At 44.5% G+C, this 23,187-nt stretch overlaps 1 protein-coding gene across 13 annotated transcripts in view; it reads left to right on the top strand.

Moving 5' to 3' along the window:
* The window catches only part of MYT1L (myelin transcription factor 1 like), a 418,649-nt gene that overhangs the window by 226,054 nt on the left and 169,408 nt on the right, over positions 1–23,187 (top strand). For 12 of the 13 annotated variants that reach the window (XM_032430012.1, XM_032430004.1, XM_032430005.1 and 9 more), the window contains one exon: positions 14,895–15,036. The gene's annotated coding sequence lies outside the window, so the exon portion shown is untranslated. Of the gene's footprint in view, positions 1–14,894; positions 15,037–20,224; positions 20,324–23,187 lie in introns of all 13 variants that reach the window. The other variant, XM_032430011.1, reaches the window with a different exon arrangement.

Genomic DNA, 23,187 nt, shown 5'->3' with positions numbered 1-23,187 from the left:
CATGAAAATAACATCAGAAAAGGAGTCAAGAAAACAAGAGCTGTCAGGGATAGCATCAAAGAGTTGTTCCTGAAATTCATCTACTTGATTTTTTAAATCAGCTGGAACTTGAGTCTAGACTTGTCCCAGGTCCATGAGCCTTGAAGGGGGTCCCATGTACCCTTGGAATATGTTGTTGCAGGTTTTTCTCTGCTCATTCAAGGTGATGAATTCCACAGAACACTACAGATTTTACCCACACAATGTCTAGAGATTTCATATTTTAAATTAAAGGCTATTTATTTACTGAGGTTTTTCTTAGAACCTGGATTTTGTTTGGGAGGCAAAATACAGCTCTGGCTTTGTTCAGCAACTATATAGACACACATTTGTGTAAGATTCAGACTAGGGAAATGATTTGAAATCACCACCTAAAACTTGTCCCCAAATTAGAAACATCCTCTGGCTGAGCCACTTTTCTTGATAAATGCAGCTCCTCATCCAATTCACTACTGCTGACTTCTCACATTCTCTCCTTGTCGAGGCCCCAGATGAAGACCTTCCTTCCATAAAGCACACAGATTTTGTGGGGGAAGAGAAAAGTGAGAGGTGGGTAGGCAAAGGTCTAAGTAGCCAAAAACAAAGTTGCCTGATTTTGAGTTGCAGTGTGTCAGAAAACATAAAGATTGAAGTAGCTTGCTGACTTCTAAGTCCACTATATTCCACTCAGAAATTATAATCTTGTCTGCTCTGCATTATTGTTTGGTCAAGTATTTTGTTAGTTGGCATTCATCTTTTTTTCCAAAGATGTGTGTTCCTTTTAACCAAGTAATTTTAGAAATGAAAATAACATTCATTTTGAGATTATTTTCATTTGACTTTGTGGTATTATAGGTGATAGGAAATATTGCTATCTTTCAGATATTTACCTTAAGGTAAATTGCTCAAGAATATGTTTATTTACAAAGTGAATAATCCATTAAATTTCTATTTACTGAAGATACAAATGCTCACACTTCAGAATTTTGGTTAATGTTAAAATATCAAGGAAAGGTTGGTTATTCGCTTTTAGTGAATTCTTTCCTGGAACCAAGGAGGGAACTAGATTGTAGTGGCTTCTGAAATATCTCCACACCATTGGGACATCAGAGACCACAGCATAAAATTCAACAGACCAGGTGATTTCTAAGATCTTTTCATGTTTGGGCATTCTCTGGTACTTCTCTCTTGATATAAAACTAAATCCCTAGGAAGATGTCAATTCTATCTAACACTTGGAAGTGTCAGACTTAAAAAAAAAAAATGCAACCCAATGGTAGAACAGTAGCTCTTCATAGCTTATTTTGCATTTCTCTGATGAATAATTATGAACAATCTCTTCACATATTTATGATGGACATGTTTCCTCTGGTGAAATGCTTGTTGATATTTCCTGCCCAATCCTCTATTGAAGTGAACATGCTTCTCTTACTCATTTCTAGTTCTTTATACTTTCTTTATGCAGATCAAGAGTATCTGTTCCAGTTTGTAGCTTGACTTCCCATTTTCTTTAAGCTGAGTTCTGATAAGAAAATTTCCTCATTTCCTATAGTCCAGTTCAACCAGCTTTTCTTTTATCATCAATGCTTTCTGTGTCTTAAATTTTTTCTTACTCTAAGATCTGAGAATCTATTCATCTATATTTTCTAAAGAAAGTCTTAAGGTTTTTTTGTTTTTAATATTTAACCCCTTAATCCATGTTGAGTTCTCGGAAGATGTAAGAGCCCAAGTTAATCTTTCGTCATGAGATAATCATTTTTCCAGCTTCCTGTATTGAAGAATGCCTCTTCCCCACCCCCCACCCTTTGCCATCTCTGTTCCAAAATTCTATCATACAGCATGCAACGGTCTATTTTATAGGTTAATTTGCTATATCTTGTCAATACCACACAGACTTAATTACCAGAGCTTCAGAGTAAGTCCTGAAGTCCTGCTAGCAATTTTCTCCTCCCTCATGTTCTTCTTCACAAGTGTCTTAGGTATTCTTGGCCCATGACTGTTCCCTTCAGATATCAGGTTTCTTACAAAATCCTCTCGGTATTTTGTTTGAAAGGGCATCATCCATTAATTTGGGGGAGAATTGACATCATCACAATATTAAGTCTTCCTAATCATGATGTGATTTATTTCCCTGTTGGCTTAAATCTTCTTTGGCACCTCTTAATAAAGTTTTATGATTTTCCCTGTAGAGGTATTACACATCTTTTGTTAAATTTATTATATACTTTGTATTCTCTCATACTGATTTAAATTCTTTCCCAAATGGTACTCCCCCAAGTGACACCGTGCCTATGGACACCTTACTAAACTCTTGTCATGTGTCTGCCATTGCTTTTGGGGGCAGTGGTGGGAGTGGGGTCGGGGGGGGGGGCAAGATCAGGACTCCAATGGTGACCGTTTCCCTTTATCCTCCAACAGCTGGGAAGGCTCTCCCCCCTCAAAAAAAGCCACCCCACACCACACAAGTCACTTCTGAATTTCCCCTCCACACCCCACCCAATTGTCTTCATGTCTTGATCTTATGCTTGTAGCTCCTCTTGGAATGGGTCTTGCCATAGAGTCAGTGTCTTTCTGGTCAGCATTTTGGCAAGAATAGAAAGAAATTTCATTTAAACTCACAGTAAATACAGAGAATGTTTATGTATAATACCATTTAACGATGAAGAAACTGAGGTCTGGGGAGGTCAAGTAATGTGTTCCTGACTCCACAGCTGCTAAGTAGCAGAGCCTTCTTCAGTCTGTCCCATGAGGGGGTGACTCCAAAAGTCCCTGCCTCTGGGGTTGCAAGACTCCTGCGGACCGATATTTGTGAAGCACGTAGGTCGTATCTTAGACAGTCAGTGCTCTGTGAGCATTCCCATTACCATTATCATGTTATTATGCTTTCCTAATTTTGACCACAAATACTCAGCTTATAAGATAAATAGGGTGTGGATCTAAGCCTGGTACAATGCTGGTGCCACCCGAAAAGTTTTAGAAGTGTTTTGGTAGTTAAGGACTATAGATTACTTTTTTGGGGAATTGAAAGAAGGTCTTTTGGAGAAAGTGGCAATTGAGATGGGCTTAATTAAATGAGTAGAATTTAAACTGGTAATTTTAGCGGAAAGTAGAAGATGTACAGGGAAGGACTGGTATGAAAAATGATATGACACAAGAAAGCAGGAAGAAACATGTGTCTTACAAAGGGATAAATCATTTTTGCAAAACATAAGAATTTGAGTTTTCTTGCTGTTCTTTTGTGCCTAATATCTTCTTTTGGTTATAACTTCCAACTAGAGTTCTAGATTTCGTGTGTGTGTGTGTGTGTGTGTTTAAAAGAGTTTGAAAGGCTTTACAAATGATTAAGGTTCAAAAGAAGCAGCATTTTTATAAGTTCCTTAAAAAAAAAAAAACAGTGTCACCTGCTCCAAGGAGGTAAATAAACACATAATCACATTGGAGTAGAATCCATCCAGAAGAGCAAGATGCCCCCTGACAAGTCTGGGGAGCTTTCCTCTCCCTTCGGGGAATGGTGCAGGAGACTGAGCGAGGCTACCAAGGCCAGCGAACTCACTTTGGGGAAGGAGCCATGAGTGGCTATCTGGATGAATCATTTAAATGTCAAGACAGTTGAGGCAGGTGATGAGGTTAGGCAGGGTGGCTGCTCTAGAAAGGGCTGCCTCTGTGGGAGGATGTGCACAGCAAGGTGGGGGCAGCTTGGCTGTTCAGGTTTAATAATGCCATATGTTTCAATTTTGAATTATTTGTGACCTTGTATGTAGCCCTGAATTTTGAGCTTCATAGTTAAGAATTTTTTGTTAGACTTTTATTTGAATATTACCATCATTTGATGAGATTTTAGAAGAACGTTTCTTCCTTAATTTTGGTTTTATTACATCCAACAACCCAATATTTTAATCTAGAACAATCTCATATTTTTTAATGAAGGGTAATAGAGAAAAATTATTCAACTGGAAAAAATACATTCCCATAAGCTTCTCTTCTGAAATGTATTTATTTTACCGAAAAGGAAATATCTGCATCTCTGTCCACATGGATCCCATGAGATATTTTGTATGTTCAATCACATTGTCAAAAGTTTTACCTGAAAGTTTCGAAGGTTATCAGAAATCGAGGTTACATCTGTTACTCATGATCTTATGGGTTATCGTGTGGAAAAGAGAGGAAGAACCACCCGCGCAATACGTTAAACTCCCCTGCGATAGAAGTTGTCTCTTGACAAACCCACTGTGCTTTTTTGTAATAATATTTGTGTATTATTCAAATGCGGAGAGTATTTTATGTGTTCTAACTAAACAGTGAAGGCCAGGTTTGCACAACGGCTCCCGACCGAAACCCTCCACTCTGAGCACGTGATGTGTTGTCACCAAATGGCCCACAGCTGATGGAAGGAAGAGGCTCAGATGGTGACAAATACAGACATGCAGTCTGTGTCCCACACTCTAAGCTGCATGTAAGCCAGCGCGCAGAAGGCGGCTGAGTAAACCACATAGATTTTGCGAATCATCAAAAATGGAAAGAGAGCCATCCTTACGTTCTATTTCCAGAGAGTGAAGCAGCCAAGAATGGAGTCTACGGCGCAGGGGTGTCAGCGAGGGGCCCGCAGGGAGCCCCCTCCCTTCTGCCCCTGCGCTTGGTTCCTGTGAGTAGTTCTCTTTCTGGAAGGCCGGCCAGGCCAGCACCCTCTCCAGCTCTACATTAATGATGGGTATGCAGAGTCCCAGCATTCAGAGCAGACTGGAGACGTGACCTCTGAGCAAGACAGGTCAGGGGAGGGGACAGAGCACCCCAACATGGCCCCCATGGGACGCTGCCCACCCTGAGCCCCTCCAACACAGCTCCCCAAGGAACCCTGAAACTTTCTCGGGGAAGAGTCAGTACTTGTCCAAACCCTCAATTTACAAATGAGCAGGCTGTGGCCTGCTGAGTTCATGTGAGCTAGTGTCCTGGGGAAAAGACCCATTTTCTGGTAGTTTTGCTAAAAACTGAAATGCTTTCTCTTCCTTGTAAACTCAAATTCAAATTTCTGGATTAAAATTCACTTCTTATAAGTTACTCTGCAAGTCCCCGCCATCCCTCTTTCCCAAATACCTATTCAGAAGTCACCTGGGTCAGTGAGGAGCACCTGCTTGGGGCCAGACACTGTGCTAAGCGCATGTCATTTGCTCTCAGTTAAGCCTCGCCAAACCCCCAGGAGATGAAACACAGCTGGAGGGCACTGTTGCACCCAGGCTCCCGGCCCTGGCAGAGAGGATCCTGGTCTGACTCCTGCAGCCTCAGACCCCCAGATGGGCTCCTGGGGCAGAAGGCCCAGCGTCTGTCCTTCTTCACACGAGGTGAGCTTTCCCAGCCAGGCCCATGGAGGACGCCCCGTGTACTGGCCAAATGCAGGCAGCAGTCCACCCCAGCTCCAGAGCTCAGAACCGGCCGGGCCTTGGCTGTCTCTGACTCTAGCCCATGACAACTGCTTCCAAGTGTGTCCTAAAACAGTGCAGGTGGGGGACGGCAACGGGATTGCGCAGGGCTCAGGAACCCGGGAAGGGCCTGTGTGTCTCAGCACAACATCTGAGGCACGACAGGAAGGGAAGCCGAGAAAGAAGGACAGGCCCGATGGGAATGAGGTCAGTGTTTTTGTTTTAGTTCCCAGATGTTAATTTTGCAACTGCTTAATTTTAGCCAAACTATCTCTTGTTGCCCTAAGTTTTAAGGACACAACTATGAATAAACCATGATCCACATCCATGAGGAAGCCCAAAGTTTATTCATTTTCGATGAATAATACCCCCAGGGGGAGTGTTACGGGAGAACAAGAAAGGGGTAAACCCAAACAGGCAGGATCTGGTCTGGAAAACGGGATATTGGACTGAATCGTATGGGAAGACAGACAGAAAAGGAAAAGCTGGTATATGATTAAAAAAAGCAATAGGGTGGGGATTAATGAGGGATAATCATCCAGGAAACAGACAGTTGAGATAAAAATAAGAAAATTCATTCCACTAATTGTTTTCAGGCACAAAGGCTAGTATTTAATACATAAATCTTATGTAGAGTCGAGTCAAAACAAAGATGGGGTTTGGGATGACTATTTTTTTGGAGGAAAGAGTAAAAAACTCCCTGGATGGTGTCTCCTCCTCTCTGGATGGAGTTCTTGTTTAAAAGAGATTGTAGATGTTAAAGCTTTGGGTGTTCAGTTAAAGATAGGATATTTAAGCCTGCTAGTTTCTGCTGCCCCCAAAACCCCACTCAAATGACAGGAGAGTCATGTTTATCTTAAAAACAAAGAACAAGACGGTACAATGCCAACATTATATTGAAAGCTGGAACGCAGAGACAGAGAGTAACCAACTTTTCAGACCCAGAGCAAGTAGATGCTAACCCAGCAAAGAGCACGCCGCATAGCGTGGAGAACCTTCTCGGAGCCCTCGGGGTCTAGAGTTGGCAGAATCGGGCCCATGGAGGTGAGGTGGCATTAAACTACGCTCTGGAGAGCTGGTTGGACACCCAGACAGCTTTCCTTTTCAGTCGAAAACCAAGTGTTTACTCCGTGAGGGTAAAGAGGGTTGAGAGGAGGGTGGGGGGCTGTGTTGAGAGTGGAGCTGAAGGAAATCGAGATGCCGGCAGCCTCCCCGACTGACCTTCCAGCAGGTTCACTTCAGAAGACACAGCGCTCTTCCTGGTGGCTGTGTACCCACTGACTTACTCTAAAACACGCTCCTACCGCACTTACTGTGTAACAGGCACAGTCCCAAAGACATTATAATGTTCTTGAAAGTTCATAACCTCCTCAGTGGTCCCTGCTTCACCAGTGAGGACGCCGATGGAGAGAGGAGACTCAGTAAGTGGCCAGGGATGCACAGCTCTATGTGGGAGGGGTGGATCCGAAGGCTGGCTGTCTGGCCCCGGAGGCCGCCTCTCACCTGCCGTGCCGGCCGGTACAGAACCCGCTCAGCGCCCTCCACCGAAGCCCATGGTCGAGAAGCATCGCCTACGTGAACAGGGCTTCCAAGACACTTTCTCATGAGGCCCAAAGTCTGGGCGATGGCCAAGGAGCTCCAGGTGTCTGAGCAAATCCTCTCATAGAAAAGGCACCAGATCAAGCCGACAAGCAAAAAGGGGAAAAGGTAAAAGCCAGTCAGAAGAGACAGAAACTATACAAGAAAGAAAGGGGACCCCAGGACCGTCCCTGGTTACAGGAGAGAACGAGCACATTTACAAAACAAGAACAGAATACATTTTTTAAAGGAGAAGATGATTCAAATAGCCAAGAGATCACTGTGAAAAAGTAGGAGGGTTGAAATGTAAGTATTCAAGCTCACCAGGGAGAGAAGGGAACCCCAGGGCCCTGGCTGGAAGGAGAGATGAAGCAATGAAGGAGTGGAAGGAGGTGGGGAGATGTGGACTGCCATCTGAAAGCCACAAGTTCCACAAGAGAGAGCAGAGAAAATGGGGAGAAGGAGCCCGTGGAGAAGCAAATGAAGAGAATGTCCCCAGAAGGTCTACGGAGCACCCAACATGATGGAGGAAAATGGACCCGCGCTGCTGCCTTTGCTGGGGACAGAGAGCCTGGTAATAATTTACATATGAGTGTCTGGGGCAGGACGCAGACGGGGAATCTTGGAGGCGGAAGACAATGCAGTATAACCACTGGACATCGGAGGGGGATTACTTCTGACCTAGATTGTTTTCTCAGACAAATGTTATGGGAATAGTAAGAATCTTCCCCAGGAAGGGATGGCATAATATCTTCATCCGACAAAGAGGAAGACACAACACAGTATGTAGGAGACGGGTTACCAGGGAGGGGTGGTGGGCTGGGGGTGGAGGACAGGGGTCCCGAGCTCCTCGGGGGCCCCACAGTGGGCCTCGCCGGGGGGAGCGTGCTGCCCTGGGACCTCCCGCAGTGCACCAGACTGACGTCCAATGTGCGCGCTGTCATAGGAGGAGCCACGTAACTGGGAGGGTCTGGTCGCAAGCCGCAGTGAGCGCCTAGGCAGGTGGGCGTGCGCGCACACGGTCACCCACTGCTGAGACCGTGTGGCCTACAGCTCCGCTGTCAACAGTGTGCCTCGGTCGTGACAACAGAACCGTGCCTAACACTCTCACGCAATGCCCGATAACGTAACTACACTGGGGGCAGAAAGCGTGCGAGCCGCAGTGGCCCAGAAGCATCCTGGCGTCGTCCTGTTCTTGTGGTGGGGAGTGAACGGCTTTCCATGGGAAGTTGTGCTCGAGGACAGACGCTTCCACGTTCAGGGATCTAGAGGTAGACAGCAGAAGGAAAGGCTGCAGGAATCGAGAGTCTTTCCCTCTAGGGAGCTGGGAAGAGAAAGGGCTGGTATTTGGGGTGCCCGGTTTTCATAACAAGCCCTATACAGCTACCTGACCCCCATGCTGACTTTGATGAGAACATTTACCAAACTTTTAAAAACTCGATGGCTCCTGCTGTTCAGCACGGTCACTGATAACTGCAGCCTGCCGGACCACGGACAGTGTGGGGGTTCCGGAAGCCATCCAGGAGTGCGTCCCAGATCCCAGACGCCCGGTCTGCTGGGCCAGCAGGGGGAGGGCGTGCACGCGGCTGGGTGGTCGCGTGCCTTCTCTCTGGGGCGCCCCTCTCCCGCGGCCGCTACCCTCCCTGCTGGCTCGTCGTAACTGACAAACGCTCGTGCCTTGACAACAGCCTGTCCTCTGTCGCTGACAAATTCCCCGGGGTTTTCAAGGTTGTAGCAGGGGGTCTGGGCTAACAAAGGCACTAAACACAGCTGTTTCAATGTCTGTATTTAAAACCAGTAAAATGAAGATATTTTTTGTTACCAACAGAACCACTTGGATGGGCTCTAAATGGGATTCTAATTCATGTGGTTCCTGGAGGTCACTGGAGGTCCCCAGGGGTCACGCACAAGCCCAGGGCCTGTCACTCCGCTGTTCCCCCCACAGCCAGGTGGCTCCCATGGCCAGTGTGCAGTGCTGAATGTTCTTTAACGCAGAACCACATACTATTTAAGCCACATACTCATGACGAGCCATTAGCAAAAACAAGAAGCATAAGAACGCTGATAGTAAAATACAAATTAGCAAAGAGCACATTTGCCTCAGAATGATCTATACCACCTCTGTAAGTTACAGTCATGTGATCAGATTCTTGTATTGCAGATCGTTATTTATGATTTTTGAAAATATTAAAAAGAAAAATAGGGGTGCCTGGGTGGCTCAGTCATTGAGCGTCTGCCTTCTACTCAGGTCATGATCCCAGGGTCCTGGGATCGAGCCCCACGTTGGGCTCCCTGCTCCATGGGAAGCCTGCTTCTCCCTCTCCCCCTCCCCCTGCTTGTGTTCCCTCTCTCACTGTGTCTCTCTCTGTCAAATAAATAAATAAAATCTTTAAAAAAAAAAAAAGAAAAGAAAAATAATATAGAGTGCAAATTATATACAAAGCAGCTTTTTAATGTCATGAGAATAAAGATAAGTTGGGATATAATATGCCACGTACGGAGAGGCATTTACAAATATTAGTCTGGAACGTGTTCTTCTTCCTCATCATACGGAAACATGTTTAAAAGAGCAAAACAGAAAAGGAGGAAGGAAAATAAAAAGGCCTGGTCTTCTTTAGCCCAAAATACAAAATTTTCATACAGAAGGTTATTTATGTCTATTCTTCATGACAAGATACATTATTAGATTTCAATCCATCATTTAGTTTATACTATTACAATTGTTATGTAATAACTGTAATTTTACATAAATATGTATAAATAAATATATAATGCAATTAAAATATAGTACATGCTATATTAATAATATATAATTATATAAAATATATAATATTATATTATAATCATCTGAAAACCAAACATGAAATAATCCTTCTTGAATTTGGAGACAATTAATGCTTTTTATTTACTACATCACTAATGTAAAGTACATTAACAGTACGTACCCTTGTTAAATGCGGAAAGTCAAATTGTTTTTTTCCTTATATTGTAAATATCAATAATAAAGTTTAGAAATGATAAAGTTACCATAAATTTTGTAATACAACCATTACTAATGCACTGATCTCAAACTAAGCTTTCACTTAAAATCACTTATTAACCACAGATGTTGTTAAAATGTGGAAATGATCTGGCTCTCTGAGAAAGGGAAGCCGCAGGCCCCAGCTGAAGCCCAGCCTGGGAGTCGTTCCGAAAGCCACATCCTTCCCCACCCCTGTGCCTGGCGCTGCGGGCGGCCCTGCAGTGGTGGGTGGATGGCTGTTGGGCTGGTCCGTCGTTGACTTCAGTCATTCACTGCGGCAAAATCTGCCCTGTACGTGCCTTCTGCCCCGTCCAGTCTGGGTGTGGAGCCCGACAGACTGGGGTCCCAGCCCTCACCGGCGGAACGGTGGAGCTGGGGGTAGGGAGCAGGTCTACAATACAGCTCACGCACTAAGCTCTGTGGGGATCAAGAGAAACTCCCAATCTGAGATGGACTACAGCCTCCAAAACTTTCTGGAGAATTCTTTCTGCATAATTCACCATATTTCCAGTGAGAATCATGAGCTTATCAATATTCACCTAAAGAACAATGTTACTTTCTGTGCACTCGAGCTGTTTTCTTTTTCTTTTTTTAACTATGATTCTGAAGGGAGAAGAGCCTAAGAAGAAAGAATTATTAGGAATTCTGAGAAAGAGACTTTTCAGTAGATGTGTGTCATCAACCCAGAAGTGCCCCTGATGAGCAGCAGACCGGGTTCTTTCTGGTGTGGGGCATCTGCTGGGGAGCCTCTGTGGCATCCATAGCCCACAATTTGCACCCTGAGCAGGAATTAAGTGCCTCCAGCACTGAGCAGGGAGCTGGTGGCTCTAGAAGGTTCTCCCCATTTACACGAACTGGAAGTAAGACCGTTTGGGGTGATTTACTGTGGGTGATTTACTGTGGGTGCCCGTGACATGGCTGGCCTTGGGTGCGTGGGACATGATATGGGGTGCTTTCATGAGAAGTCCACTGGGAGCAACAAAGCAATTATGTAAAAGGCCATTTCATCCCCTTCCAGAGCCCAGCTCACTGTGAGAAGCCGGGTTCTGCGTGTCTCAGGTTCAGAGCAGCGGGGTGGCTCCCAAGTGCAGGACAGCTCCCATCTGAGCAGAGCGGCTCTCCCACTAAGATTAGGCGGATCCCCACTGCCCTCGAACTCCAGCGGCAGCACGATTGTCCATGTGTGCATAGAGCTCGTGATGAAGCTCGTCCGGGTTTTAATTCATATTTCCCTCGGAGGTTGTAATTTCTATAGTTCTGTTACCTCTGTACGAGCGAGTGCCTCCTCTTCATCTGTGGTCACATTAATGTTACGGGAACACTGCAGGGCAACTTCCTGCGGGAAAACGAACTCGGGCTTTATAGACCACGTGCCTTCAACAATCTCTGTGATCGCTGAGACAGCAGAACAACCTCTGACCTGTCTTCCCTGCAGGAGCTTACGAACATCCCATGGTAAGAATGTGCTTGAGGGTGGTTTGCAGAATATACATATGATATTATTTACTATTACTATTTCCCAGTGTTAGAGAAAGAACTTACTTAAAGCAACTCCTACCTAGTTTCCGTTTGTTTTTTCAGTTCATTCCATGTATGTCTGTGTGCAGGCACAGTTCTAGACTTTTGGGACATGAGTGGATAGCAAAGTCTCTGCCATGTGGAGTGTCATTTTGCAGCAGGAGAAGACAGACAATAAATGTGTGAAGAAATGAACATATGATCCATTAGGGGAAATTGGTTACTTGGACTTCCTTAAGATGGACGCTTCTGCTCTACAAGATATCCCGTCAGGACAATGAGGTGACAAGCAACAGATTGGGGAAAGTATTTGAAAACCACATATTCAACAAAGGACTAGTATCTAGAATATTCAGTGAACTCTCAAATTCAACATTAAAAAATCTAGTTAGAAAGTGGGTGAAAGACATGGTCAGAAATGAACAGACATTGCACCGAGAAGATACACAGACAGCCAATAAGAAGACATTCAGCATCGTCAGCCATCAGGGAAACGCAGACCGAAGCCACAGTGAGACCACCACACACCTGTCAGAATGGCTGGAAGAAAAAGGAGGAAAAAGGAGTGACAACAGCAAATTTGATGAGGAGGCAGAGAGGTGGGATCCTCACACATCGACTGTGGGAATGTAAAATGGCCGAGCTATCATGGAAAACACGTGGGCAGTTTCTTTAAAAAATAAAACTAAACATGCAATTACCACAGGACCCAGCAGTTGTCCTCTGAGCATTCATCCCAGGGAAGTGGGAATTTGTATTCGCACAAAAGTGTGTACGCAAGGGTTTACAGCAGCTGCATTCATGGTAGCCCAAGATTGCAAACAGCCCTGACGTCCTTCAGCTGGTGAACGGCTGGGCACTGGCCCGTCCATACCATGGGCCCTGCTGATACCCTAACAGCCTGGATGAGGTTCCAGAGAATTAGGCTGAGTGAAAAAAGCCAATCGCTAAAGGTCATAGACGTTCTTGACATGACAGATGAGGGTTGCAGGTGGAAGTGGGTGTAATTCTAAAGGGCAGCAGGAGGGACCCTTGGGGGAGGGGTGTGGTGTCTTGGCTGCGGTGCGGGACACGTGTGCGTGCACACACACACACACACACACACTAGTGAGGACAGTACACCTGGGCATTCTGACCGAGACCAGTGGGATGAATCAGCCACAATGTCCTGCTTGTGGTCACGTCTTACAGTTTGCAGGATGCTGTCGTTGGAGGACGCAGGTTAAGCGTGCGGGGGATCTGTACGTTATTTCTTCCAGCAGCATGTGAATCTGCAATTATCTCAGAACAAGAACAAAGAAAAATGTATAATTTCACATAATGACAAATGCCATGAAGAAAGCCCCATATATTCTCAAGTGAGGGACAGTGGATGAGGGGAAACGGCCAGCACAGCTCTGTTGAGGACATAGTGCGGCTGAGTGTCTGGAGAGCCCCACCTGGCTGGCGTTACTCGTGTTTTGCACCTAAGCTGTCTGCTAAACCCTCCACTTAAGAGCTCATCCTGGGAATTCCATTATAAATGATCACAAGCAGCATATGTGACAGGAAACTGAGCGGCAGGAGCCGTAGGTACATAATCCTTCCTACTGCCCCTGAATAATTGGGAAAAGGTGATGCCCTATAAGATCATGTCACTAAGGGAAGTCACTCATTAGTGGATCGTTCTGGGAGTTCTTATATAGTGAAAGGTCTGCTGTGCAAAGAACAGGCATTTCAGCTCACTCCATTCTATTTTCTAAATTCTCTTTTTAAGAAGAAATTTCTGTTTTACGTACCAGTTGTCTTAAATCGGAATATTTATATTCATTTAGTAAGAAGCTTCAAATACCCTTCAAGGGTGTTTAGCCGATAATCCATTCACCAGCGACTTTTTAATCCACGTCTGGTGAGGACTCAGTGGAGAACACAAACAGCCGGGGCGTCTCTCTTCCGAACGGGGTGGGTGTCTGGTGCTGTGTGAGCCCAGGGGACCAGGAAAGGCGCCGGCTGCCCCGTCCAGCGGGGATGGGAGGACGGAGGGGTGGCACCTGCAGGATACCTCAGAGGAAAGTTGGGGGCAGGGTGGGTGGAGTTCCATGTGAGAAAACAGAAGGAATTTCAACGCCCTGATTCGTGAATGTGTTCATGGAGAATGCAACGCGCGCCAAATAAAACCCGTCCCTTTGTCCACAAAACTCTATTTTGTAGACGCCTATCACTTTAGGGAAAAACCTGTCCTTGTCCCAACTGTTTTCGGATGTATGTGCCCTCAGACTTCTCTAGACACGATGCTCTCCAGGTCTCTCTCCCTGTGACCTTCAATGAACCTGAGGGGTCCCCAAAGTGATGGTAGAACAGGAGATGCTTAAAGTGATATAGGTGAATTTCTGGGATCCCCAGAAGAGTAGGACATTGTGTAAATTAATTTAATGATATTTTATCAAAATGTGATTTTTAAACAAAGTGCTAGCAATACATCGGATGGAGTGACTTTGGTCATTAATGTCCTATCCTATTCATGCATTTTCAACCACCTAATTGGTTTGCTTTATGTTGGTTCATTTATAAGATTTATTTAAATTTGTCTATTTGGCATTGTTCATTTGTGAGAAAAAACATGCATTTTCATAAAACCACTCTACTGAATACCATCCAACCCATTCTTAGCCAGTTTAGTAAGCAGCATCTCAGAACTTATTCAGAGTAACTATAAATACTGACCATAGATTGGGCATAAAGCCCATATAAACACTATATTTGGGTGTAGCTTTATAGTTATAGCAAATACAAAATTTAAATTATTACTTAAAATTGCATTTTGTTTTCTTTTTTAATTAGCAAATATCATGCTCTTGTAAGATCTTTTCTGTGGAAGGACTGCCGCTTATGTAGGTCTTTTGGAAAAGGGCAAACATAAACACACACGTGGCAGTCGGCCGATGACATGAGCTGCGGGCACACTCAGACATAGCATACGTGCTTCTGCAATTAGCCCCTAAACCATCCATACCGTCTCCGTACTTTGCAGACACAATCACAAAACAACTCTCACACTGAATTTTATAAGAATTTGCTTACGGTTTTGTGTCATTTTCACATCACAAACTGTAATTTGGTTTTCTAAGGGACTTTTCTATTGTGAATCATTTATCAGGAATTAGCTGGTCGCGGCAGCAGGTGGTCACGTCCACCGTCCTGGCCCGCGGCGTGTTCTGCCTGCGCGTTTGGCCTGGTCTCACCCCCTCGCTTCAAGTGCATCAAAAGCAAGCAAACCGCCCCGAGAACCACATCCCTTTTTACGCAGAACTTTTCTTTTATTGTATATGTTAACCTCATTCCTCTGCCTTTTTATTCTTCCCTAGAGTGACTACATCTGGAAGGGGGAAAAAATGTAGTTATCAAGCCCAATCAACTGTTTGTGTCTCTGAAACTATCAACAACATCCGGTCAAGGAAGTTCTGGTCGGCCCCACAGACGTATGGCTGTCCAAGGAGCCGCATAAAGGTAACAGTTCTGTCGTATTTTAGGCTTTACGTGCAGACAAATGTTTTATATGTTTACCTTGAAAAATCTTGCTTCGAAAAAGCATAAAGATAGGTTTTAAATGCAAGATTTTTTTAAATAAAGACCACAGTGTCCCTTAATTTTAATAAACAAGCTCAATATAAAGTCAGAATTTATAATCTATTACTAAACATAGACTCCAGTAGTCTTCTATTATTCAGCTATAACATTATCCCCAGAATAATTTCATAGCCACATTAATAGGTCTGTTCACCCTTTGGCAGGTGTACAGAAACTCCTTGGTGTGAAGCTCTTTAAAATCAGATCTGTATTTCCACTGTTAGTTCTGTTCGGGGACATTTTATCTTTAAATAAATTAAGCACGTCTTTAATTAGGGCCTAAGTTGCGCTGCCCACGGCCTTTATAGTTTGCTGTTGATCCTAGTTGATAAAACTCCTTGGGTGCCACTGTGGACCTTGAGAGCCATGCTCCTTGCAAAACTTTAGGTTATGGCTAAATTTCCTTTTTAAGCATTTTTTAAAATTGTGGTAAAATACAAATAACATAAAAGATACCATTTCATCCATTTTTAAGTATACAGTTCAGAGGCATTAAATACATTCCCACAGCTGTGTAGCCGTCCGCATACCCATCTCCAGAATGCTCTCATCTCCCCAACTGGAACTCGATGTCCGTTGAGCATCGCTCCCCAGCCCTTCCCCCACCCCGGATGCCCGCCAGCCACTTCGCATCCCTGTGAATTTGACTATTGCCGGCACTTCATTCAAGTGGAATTGTCCAGCATTTGTCTTTTCATGTCTGGCCTATTCCACAGAGCACAATGTCCTCGAGGTCCATCCATGGTGTAGCAGGTGTCAGAACTTCCTTCCTTTTTAAGGCTGAGTAATATTCCATTGTCCGGATAGACCACAATTTGTTGTCTGTTCATCTATAGAAGGATACGTAGGTTGCTTCCATCTTTTGGCCATTGTGAATAATCCACTAAGAAGGATGTGCAAGGATCTGAGTCCCTGCTCTCAGTTCTCCTGGGTAGATACCCAGAAGTGGAGTTTGCCGGATCATATGGTAGTTCTATTTTTAATTTTCTGAGAAACCATCCTACTGGTTTCCACACCAGCTGCACCATTTTACATTCCCACCCACAGGGCACAGGAGCCCCATTGCTCTACATCCTCCCCAACACCTGTTATTTTCTGTTTTCTGGGGTTTTTGTTTGTTTAATAGTAGCCATCGTGATGGATGGGAAGTGGTACCTCACTGTGGTTTTCATTTCCATTTCTCTGATGATTAGGGATGTTGAGCACCTTCTCATGTGCTCAGTGATCATTCGTATGTCCCTTCTGTCCCCTGTGCTCTTGGGTCATTGCTGAGAAATCAGCGCACAATCCAATGTCATAAAGGTTCTTCTCTATATATTCTTCTAACAATTTTGTAGCTTTAGTTCTTCTGTTTAGGCCTGTGTTCCGTTTTGAGTTAATTTTTGTGTGTGCTGTAAGTTAGAGGTCAACTTCGCTCTTTCGTGTGTGGATACCAGTTGTCCCAGCACCATTTGTTGAAAAGACCGTCCTCTCCCCATTGAGTGGTCTTGGCTCCCTTGTCAAATCATTTAGCCATATATGGGAGGAGTTATTTCTGGGCTCTCTATTCATTTCTATTTCTAAGTGTCTGTCTTTTTGCCAGCATCGGATTTGGTTACTGTAGTTTTGTAGCAAGTTTTGAAATCAAAAATTATGAAACCTTGGATTTGTTCTTCTTTTTCAAGATTGTTTGGCTATTTGGGAGTCCCTTCAGATTCCATATGAATTTTAGGGTGGACCCTGCTATTCCTACAAAAAAGGATATTGGGATTTTGATAGGGATTGCACTGAATCTGTAGATCACATGGCTGAGTTCCTTAATCAGACAGAAGTAGGGGTTTTCGTACTTTATAGCAGTGAATTTCCGTATCCCACTTAGGCATGTAACATTGCCTTAAAAAATTCTTTTTTCCAAATTTGAAAAAAAATTCAGGTTTTATTATTGGTTTTTTGGAGGCTGGTCAGGTGAGCAATGAGCAATTATATAAGAATGTTAAACACAAAGTTTTCTAAAATTTTCACTGAGGATGAAGATACAATTCTGTTTAATTTATTGAAACACAACATTTTGAAGGCTTTTATTCTTCAGCCGTTATTTCATAGTAGAGAGCCATCGATGTCACAGAAATTTCCACATAATTGGCCATCGAGGGTAAGCGTATCTGGCATTCAGTAGTTCTTTGTTCATAATAAGACCATAAAAGACACAGAAACTTAGATATTGTGCGGCATCGCCCCAGACCACGTCGATATTAATGACGGGGGAGGTACTGTATGACTTGGTGTCACTTTCACCCCGTGTGTCAGTTTTGATATAATGACATCTCTCAAGGACTGAGCCCCAGCTGAGCATCAGCACTGGGCAAGGCCTGAATTCCTCCCAAACTCCACAGTCGAAGTGATGAATCTTCCCATTTTAAAGGCCAGTGAAGGGAAGATTAGAGATCGTAGGTGACCGTCCTAGGATGGCATGATTAAGTGGCCAAGACGGTACCTGACCTACAACGGAATAGAAGGGAATTTTGGTAAGAAATCCAGATTTAACACAAATCACTAATTCCAAGTAGCCTTTACACTTCAGGGTTTAATCCAAGCCTGTTTTCAAACTGAATGAAAATACTGAGAAGTCAGCATTAAAATAGGATATGACAAAGAAATTACTCAGAAGGCTTCATTTAAAATACACTTTCCTGTCACAGGTACCAAGGAACAAATGGGTGTGAATCAGTTTTCTCATCAGTTGCCCATTTTTAACTCTGTTGAGTACTTAATTTATGTTGGGAATTCCTGTAGTCTCTGGAGGTATAAAAATGAATGAAACATGACCATTGTCCTCGAAGAGTTCAGAAACTGAACAAACATAAGGCTTGGTAAGGTCTGTGAGACCAGACCCGACGGCCCTTCCTCAGAGCCAAATGTGTGCCTCGTTTCCTTCTCTACTCCAGAGCCGAGCACACGCCCCAGCCCCCGTGAGGCACTCGGTCACTTCCCATCGAGTCAACAGAGGTCTAGATGAGGTGATTTAGGAGGCGCAGGAGAGACTTTAACTCTGATTCAGGAGGCCAAGGATGTCTTTGTAGAGGAGGTGACCCCAGACCTGGGTCTTCAAAGGTTAGCCCAATAAATGGATAAATATAGGAGTGAGTTTACTCATAGGGGAAAATACAAAGCTCAGAGATGGGATCAAGGCACAGATTCCTGTGGCTTGGCCTGTCCAGCAACGTATTAGGACAAAGGGCTTCGTTCCTGGTGACTCGGGTTTGGTGCTCATAAAACAAGTCTGTGTGCTGTATGATTTCTGCGGTCCACAGAGAGAGGGTGTTATGTCTCTCCTTTCCCCTTCAGATGGAGGGAATAGTGTGGTCCACCCTAAGGTTCTGTCTACCTGCTCTCAACCCTAGAGACTGGTCACCGCTGTCTCTCATCTGCCCACCACTCTTCCTACCTTCAGCACCAACATTACTGGACTCAACCGTCCAGATTCTAGTTTAGCTGATGCTGTGCAGCCGTTTGAACTGTAGATTCTCGGGATTGTTCTTTTGTTGATCCTACTCTTTAGATTACAACTCAAAGTCAGAAATACTCCGGGGGAAGGGCCCCTGGTACCGACCGCCCTTGCTAAGCAGCGACCGTTCTTCCTTACCTGGGATTCTACCACTGTCCTCCCCGTGCCGTATTTCCTGTCCAGGCAGCTAGCCTCCTTTAGCGTCCCCAGGGAAGAAGGACTTTGGGGCTTGCTCTTATGGGAAAAATAAAAGTGCCATAGAACAAGATTCAGATTCAGGGCAATTTTTTTGTCCCAGTGTGTCCCAATTAGCCACTGTGATTGCTGAGCCGCGGACACCTGTGCTGTCTCTGCAGCTGCTGCTCTAGGAAATCCAATTTCCTCTGAGCCAGAGCCCAAAGAGAAAATCACACTCTGCATCCAATTTCCATGCTAAAGACTTTACTTAAAATAAAATCAATATCTGTTTCCCAAAAAATGTCCTGAATTGTGTTCTGAATGGCGACTATTTTAAAAGAAAAGCGTATTGTGAGTCCAGAAGGAGGAATCTGCTGAAATAGTTCGAACTTTATAAATCTGTGTTCTTTGACCCATTCAAATGAATTTCTTTAAAACAACTAACAAATACCATTAGGTTTCGTCCCAGCACTGCCAATAACCATTTGTATGCCTTTGGGCAAATCGTGTCAAATCCTTTTTCTGTAGAATAAGGATAAAGGGTTAAATCAAAGAAGATGGTTTACCTGAAAACAATGTAAAGTGCACTTGATGACATGACGCTAAATATTTACTAAGTATCCACTCTGTGCAAGCTGGCTCTCAAAGTGCTACTCAGCATCCCCCCCTCAGTCCTCAGGACAGGCTGTGAAATTGTTACTATTCCTACCCATCATTTATATTAGAGGAAACTAAGGTGCAGAGGAGTTCAGTTAGTAAGTGCCACAGATAGGATCCAAAGCTGGGTAGGTGTGTATTTTAACTTTCCAGCCAGCCTTCTTTACTGGGAACTGTCTCTGTCCTGCCCCCGAAGCCTATGCACACATTACACATTTTCATTCTTGTGTCTATTTCCGCATGTAGTTGCAATATATTATCTGTTTGTATACATAGTGCACTATGGGCATATATTAGCATACACACCAAGAATTTGCAGAAGGGCTGGGTTGCCACTCAATGTCTCTGTTTTGCCCCACTGGCAGGACACTGTTAATATAACTCACAATTCACCACCGTCTGACACGCTTCTCCAGAAAACAACCACGTAATCTGAGTCATGCTTTCTTAGGATCATCTCTAACTCATGACATTCTTCCGATTGTTTTCATAGTGATTCATTCATATTGCTGAGGTAATTCTCATGACTTCTGCTACTCTCCATTTTAACAATATTTGTTAAATGTGAGGTCATGAAATCTTCCGGATAGCGAAAAAATAAATGAAGGTGCTCGAGCTTTGATTTTTCTGGAATTTAGTTTAGGAAGCAGAAGAAATTTGCTTTTCTCATGACTTGTATCAAGGTCAGGGACCACTACTCTCTTGGAAAGTAGGATGCAAACCGCTAATACCTGCTTTCCTGCCCCACAGTGTGACAGAAACTGCGAATCATGAAGTTTCTTTCTTCCCAGCAGAGAACAATCACCTTCAGTCAGTGGGCGTTTTGATTGAAGCGAAGTTGGGAAGTAGGTAAGGTCATGTGGGACCGCAGATCACTGAGGGACTCAGATCTAGGGGCAGCCAGGCATCACAAAGGGCTTCAGACAGCCCGCGTCCACCTAGGGGGACGGGTGATCACCAGACTGGAGCTTCTCTCTGCGCTGGAGGGCCCCGGGGCCGTGAAGGGAGGTCAGACATGTGGGCCACCTTCCGTGTGCACGCACTCCTCGCCCATTGTGTGTGAGATTGGGAGGTACCAACGGTGCCTCAAGGCCCCACAGGTCCATGACGCCTTGGGGTGACTTGATTTTTCCACACTTGAGCTTCAGAGTTTGAAAGCCCTTTCCTGCTTTTTACCCTGGGAGTAGACTAGGGAGCTTTCCCAACCCAACGATGTCAGGAGAGCACAGCATTCCATCAGGGCAACCTCGGCTGCTCCACCAGTTCCTGACCTCAAAAGGTCAATAGTGGAATATGCTAACACTGTCCCTGAGATCACCAGTACCAATTGTTTTGAATAATTGACTGTGCATCACAAATTTCTCAAAAAAACCCAGAAGCAGAAACACCTCTGGAACAGGTGCCATGCGCACAGTATTTGACTTTGTGAGTAGCCCATGCCTTAGGAGCTGACAGTCAGAGGTCCGACACACTCCGCAGTTTACATTAGAGAACCACACCTCTCAGCAGGGCCCTTTGCAAAACCCTGTGGAAACTAAAACTATAATTATCCACTGAAACTCTGTGTCTGGTAAGCAATGCGTGTCCTGGAGCCTTGGTGGGAGATTTTGTGGTGGTGGTTTAAGTTAAATACCAACTTGGTTTACTACTTTTATATCTCTTCCTTAATAATACTTTATGTCCTTTTCTGTGGTCTTCATTTTTGTTTGACACAAACATTGTGCACCATTTATTTATAAAGATCTATCGTTAATATGTTTGGAGAAGCACATTCTGCTTGAAGAACTAGTAACATCTCCCATCTAAACTTTTTATAATTAAAACTCTTGTCTGCTAACATCAATAGTTCCTTCTATATGTAATCAGCTAAATTTTTGTTATCACAAAGAAGTAGTGTGTTGAGCTTTTAAATTTCCCTCCAAATGATGGAAACTTGTAATGAGTCACTATCCCAACTCTTATACAGTCAACGGCCTGTACTTAATGAGGTGGAGTCCGTCTGCTAACTCCCAGAGGGGACTTGCCACGTGGCCACGTTCCATGGGAGGTTCTAGCGTGGCCGCTGGAGGTGCTTTTTCTTTTTCTTTTTTTCTTTTTGGGAAGAAATACAATTATCCTCCCATGTGCATCTTCACTAGCCTTGTAGACATATTCTGATTTGGCCAGGATAGGAGTCATGTCAGCCCGTAACTCACTGGTAGGCTTCATGAGCAATTTACATCCAGTGTAAAATTCATGGTTGGAAATTAGTCGATATTTGCTAAAGCATAATGAATGACACATTGCAGTCGTGAAAGGGGTGTTACGAGATAATATAGAAGTTAAATGAATAAACCTTCCCTCAGCAAACTCACTTTTAAAATATGGAAATTTGAGTGCATGCATTCTGTCAGTGTTGCCTTAATAAACAAAACAAATAAACAGGAAACAACCCATTGGAATACAGCAGAAACAGGTGGGCAGTGACTTGTTTGCATGCCGGATTTAACAAAAAATATTAGGTGAAAAAGAACCACAGGTATGGGAAGATATTTCAGAGAAGACATAAGCAGCTTTCATCGTGGGAAAGATGCTCGACCTCATTAACGCCGTAAATTCACGGCAGAGTTATGATGTTGCTGCGCCGCGTCCCTACTGGGCAGCAGTGATCACACAGCGGTACTGGGGAGTACGGCCTGCAAACAGTCATTCACAGTATCACTGTCTCACTGAGCTTGGAAGGGGTGTGCCCTTCACACCAGCGACTGTGCTTCTAGAGACTCAGTGGAGGGAAGTCACACGCGTGACGTGTTCATAAAGCTGCAGCAAGTGAGCACAGCCTCTGCAGGGCCCCTCAACCGGCTCCAGGACCTGGACCAGCTCTGTGGCTCTGCAGGTCTCGGCTCCCTCTTCTGTATGTCAGGAACCGGACGCGAACCTGGGGGGGTTGTGGTGAGGCCTGAATTAATTAAGTGGCATGTGTCACATTGCGAGCATTTAGGAGAGTTGGATATTTTTATGACGCACATTGTGGACTTATTTGTAAGACTGGATTTTGGAAGCAAGTTAGCTGTTCATCCCCAGAAGTCTGATTAAATAAATTACGTTGTATTTATACAATAGAACAGTATGAATTAATTTTTTAAATGAAGGAGCTGATATGAACTTAGCCCAACATGTATTGTGAAATGAAAAATTGCAGGGTGCAAAACTGAGTGCACGGGGGTACCACGAGTGTATCTGAAAGCATGTTTATACACAGAGTCATACGCTTGTCAGTGTATCGAACGTCAGGGGAGGGAGGCACGAGGTCCCACAGAGGAAGGCATTAGACCACATGGGGAGGAAGAACGCTGTCCCGTGTACATGCATGTTCCGCTTTAAAGTCATCTACTTTTATATCCACCGAGTGTTCATGGAGAGACTGTGTGTGAGCCCCCGTGCAGAACCTGCGAAGGATCCCTAAGAGATGCCAGACAGCCGAGCTGGGGGATCTGACGAACTCCCACAGGGCTTGGGGGGGCTCTGCGAAAGGTTCCAAGTGGACAGGGGTGCAGTCATGGGAAAAGGGTGCGCCGGGTAATGTCCATGCCAAACTCAGAGACAGGCCAGGCTCCTGGAAGGAGAAGGTGTCCGGAGGTCCTGACAATTCAGCAAACTGTGAGAGTAGTAGAGACACGATGTCCGCCAGCAGGAGGCGCTGTGGCAAGAAAGCAGGTCTTATCTGGAGAGGG

Source organism: Phoca vitulina, unplaced genomic scaffold (assembly GCF_004348235.1).
Source record: "Phoca vitulina isolate PV1807 unplaced genomic scaffold, GSC_HSeal_1.0 scaffold42, whole genome shotgun sequence".
In the NCBI taxonomy this organism is placed as follows: Eukaryota; Metazoa; Chordata; class Mammalia; order Carnivora; family Phocidae; genus Phoca; species Phoca vitulina.
Note: the sequence above shows the minus strand (reverse complement) of the source record. Positions and strands in the feature narration are given on the sequence as shown.